Genomic DNA, 4312 nt, shown 5'->3' with positions numbered 1-4312 from the left:
GAAACTCTGTGATCATGAATTTGATGTGTAAAGATTGCAGCCAACAATGAAACACAGCAGCTATTCTGTGATGGTCTGGGGAGCAATTTGGAGCAATGGTTGAGCAGAGTTCGTGGAGTTTGAAGGAAAAATAAACTCAGATAAATATGTGTCCATATTGTAGAAAGGATTCCTTCCAATCTTCTCCAGTGGTGAAATGATTAAAGAAGACTTTATTTATGGAAGATGAGGCTCCTGGTCGCACGGCTTAAATGACCCATAATTTGTTGGATGAGAATGGCATTAAAAAGTTTCCATGGCCAAGCCAGTCACCAGATATGAACCCGTTGAATACTTCTGGGACATAATGGATAGGGCACTTCATAAAAAGAAAAAGAAAGCATTTTCAAAGCCAAATCTTTTGAGATTACTACATGAAACGTGGCCAGAAATTCCGCAAGAGAATATTCGTCATCTGATCAGAAACATGCCTAATAGGGTCCTTGCATTGGAAAAGGCAAACGGCATGTTTACTAAATATTAAATATCCACATTATAATAATTAATAAATAATTGCAGCGTGGAAGGTGTTTTTGTATGTTATTTTAAATGGCTTATAAACACCTTCCACGCTGCAATTCTTTTTGTTCCAGCACACGATCTCAGATCAGGTCACTTGCTATGCAAGTACATCTCCGTAATTAATAAATAATTTGAATGTATAATTTCAGATTTAAATAAATTTTAATGATCATAAAGGTGTCTATTTACTTCTGTCATGTCTGTGTATGCATAATGTGGACGTAGATATCTTCAGAAAGGAACTAGACATCTTCCTCTCCACAATACCGGATGAACCAACGGCTCGGCATGAGGTAGAGACGAGTGCAGCGAAATCAAGCTCCCTCATACACCAAATGGGTTAACAGGTGAGACAAAGGCACGTACAGGGGTGGTGATGTGAAACCCCACCAGCTTGAGGAAATTAGCCGAAGGATTATCATAAGTAACAGTGCAAAACCACGGTGGTGCTCCAGCATGACCGCAGCTGCATGGCTGAAACAACTAAAGGAATAAAAGAATATATATATATATATATATATATATATATATATATATATATATATATATGAATACATGTACATATAGACACACGCATATATGTATGCATGTATATATATATGTATAAATGTATGTATATGTATAAACTTGAATAACAAGGAAATAAACACTGTCTTGTATATGAAAACCTGAATAAATAGTCGATTAAATCTTAATGTATGTGTGAGATGTTTCCTTAGATATATAGAAATGTTAAAAGGTATTCGATGTACGTATTCTTAAAGTTATATCGCGTGTACACATTATTGAATTCGGATCGTTCTGATTGCTCGGGTGTACGTATTTGAGTGAATATATGCTTATGTATGTGTGTATGGATATATGCTTAAATGTGTATGTGTGTATCTGTGTGTATGTGAAAGTGTGAATGTATATATGTCTAAGGAAATATGCGCTCAATAAAAAAGAAAAACAAAAACAAAAACAAAATAGTAGCACGTACATTATAACTTGATAGAATTCGTTTTTATAACTTGAGATATATGAATTGTGAAGGTAGCAGATGAATGGCGTCATATAACCTCGAACCAAAGTCACAGTTGGCGTAATAATGGTAAAAGTTTCAAGACAGATCATGTTATCTGCTGGACAAAGCAAGAACATATAGTTGTCGTTAGGCGTTGGAGCTACAAAAATTTTACTTGTATACGAACAAACAATTAAGAGGAAAAGAAAGTCAAAGCAAGTAATGTTTGTCCCCACTTCAACGTGGCTGTTCCGTACGAACGGACGTTACTGCGATTTTTTTAACCCCAAGAAGACATTTCCTGTAGCTGGTTAACGATGCAACCTGCATCCGATATAATGCAAGGGGTTCGCTCCCCTGCCCGCAATATATCGGTTGCAAGCTGCATCATTAAAATGTTGAAGTGGTGACAAACATTACTTGCCAGTACAGTTACTGCGTTATAAATATTTCATTACATATTCATCATTCGTTGCATGTACCCCACGTTTTGTGTTGTCTGTCCTTGTAATGTCCACGCTATGTTGCGGCTTTATGCCTAAATAAAGAGATTAGTACAGTTATTGCGTTCATCCCTTAGAGATTTTATAACTAACTTGTTTGCCTAATGTCAAAGCATTTCTGTTGAGTAAACTAAAGGCAATCTATTGGCACTGACCTCTTGAAGAAACCAAGTTAACAGTAACGTAATTAAATAATGGTTTTTAACATAGGCACAAGACCAGAAATTTTAGACAAGGCTTTTATTTAGTGATTCTGAATTTTTTTACTACATGGAGCTGTGAAAATCAAACGATTACGGGTGCAAATGGAATTCTTTTTTAAAACTTTACTGAAAAAGCTGAAAATTTAGAAAATTGTGCCGTAGTGCTGGCGTAGGTGGTGCTATACACTGTGGCGTAGCTGTTGCCCAACCCCAGGTCAGCTGTCGTTTTGTCATATCTTTCCCTATAAGCAGTAGACGTAAGACCACATTATTATAGCTATTATCCTTTATCTTTGTCTCTGATATTGGGTGGCGGTTCTGCTGGGCTACTGCTTCGTAGGGACTTTAGTTAAACAAGTCAACCCCTAGTAGTTAATGTTTTAAAGTTTGGTACTTATTTGGCCTGTTTTGTCGAAACGCTAACTTCCGGGGACGTAAAAAAATCAACACCGGTGGTCAAGCGATGGTGGGGAACAAACACAAAGACATACGTACACACACATACACATATATGCGTACACAAACACCTACATACATACATGTGCACATACATACATACATGCATACACACATATAATTATATATGCGTACATATATATCTCTCTCTCTCCGTTCAAGATCATACAAATTTACAAGAGTTTTATTAGTTCTACTAACCGAACCTGTGCCGTCAAAAATGACGACTAATTGTAGTATTTTATATCTAAATAAGATATAAAATAAGGTGCATAATAATCACAGATACAAACATTCACATAGTTACCTTGTACATGCACACACACACACATATGCATAAATACATAGTTGAAATGCTGTTTGATTTTCTTTTCAGTGTTGAACGTTCACCTTCCTATTTCCATTGCACACACACACACACACACACACACACACACACACGCACACACACACAAGCATTCACATGACTCCCTTTTACATAGATACACATATACTCACACAGAGTTAAAACGCTGATTTTCTTTCACCCCTTCCTTCCTTATTCATCTATCACCCCTTCCTTTCTCTCATTGCTTTTACTTTCTCTCACTCTCTCTCAGACAGGGCTATTACTCTCACTACTTCTCCTTCACTGAATTACTATTTTTCTCCACTCCCTTCACTTAGACTACTCTTTCTCCTACGCCATCCTACTTCTACCATGGGATTTTGGATAAATATATAAAAAAAACTACGCTCATTATTATATTAGGAGATTTAAGTAGCAGCCAGTAAACAACATTTATTGTATTGATAAGTGAACACTTGAGTCCCTGAATCAATAGAGCGAGATACAGAGATGGTGATAGTGCAAGCCAATAAGCAGCTGTCATTTGAATGAGTGCATGCGTCTGTCATGGAGTACGGCATATTCGCCTATGAGTTTATGCGCTTATTTAGGAATATCTGCGTATGCGTATGTAAATGCGTATGTGTTTGAGCGATTTTGTGTATGTATGTGGGTGTATGTGTGTATGTGTGCATGTGAGTGAGTATTTGAGAGTATGAAGATGTTTGTCTTCTATTTTTCTCTCTTTAACTTGCTTTAGTCATTTGACTTCGGCCATGTTAGGCCATCACCATCAAGGGTTTACTTGAAAAAAAAAAATCACACTAAGCTTTATTTTTTAAGCCCGATGCTTGCTCTATTGTTCTCGTGTCGCCAAATTGCAAAGTTACGGCAAGTTAGACAATAGACAAACCAGCACCGGTTGCCAAGCGGAAGTGAGAAACATAACACAAACAGAAAGGCACATACACATGCAAACACACGCACGTATACACACACACACACACACACACACACACACACACACACACGCACACGCACACCCTTCACACGAAGAGATTCTTTCAGTTTCTGTTTACCGGATCCACTCGCCACGCTTTTGTAGTCCCGAGGCCATATTAGAAGACATTTGCCCAAAGTATCACGAAGTGGGATTGAACTCCAGATCATATGGTTGGGAGGCAAGCATCTGATCCTCAGAGCTACACCTGCTCTTACATGTATGTTGCGTGTAATTTAGTTTTTCAATTGTCAC

At 37.5% G+C, this 4312-nt stretch overlaps 1 long non-coding RNA gene across 1 annotated transcript in view; it reads right to left on the bottom strand.

Annotated features, from left to right (window-relative positions):
* Positions 1-750: 750 nt before the first annotated feature.
* LOC106870741 (uncharacterized) overlaps positions 751-4312 on the bottom strand; it is an 18158-nt gene continuing 14596 nt past the window's right edge. The window contains exons 4-5 of the long non-coding RNA XR_001409562.1: positions 1544-1685; positions 751-1044 (exon numbers count right to left, since the gene is read on the bottom strand). This is a non-coding gene — a long non-coding RNA (uncharacterized LOC106870741). The remainder of the gene's footprint in view (positions 1045-1543; positions 1686-4312) is intronic.

This window comes from Octopus bimaculoides, chromosome 5 (genome assembly GCF_001194135.2).
Source record: "Octopus bimaculoides isolate UCB-OBI-ISO-001 chromosome 5, ASM119413v2, whole genome shotgun sequence".
Lineage (NCBI taxonomy): Eukaryota > Metazoa > Mollusca > Cephalopoda > Octopoda > Octopodidae > Octopus > Octopus bimaculoides.
The sequence above is the reverse complement of the archived record's forward strand: the minus strand, read 5'-3'. Positions and strand labels throughout refer to the sequence as shown.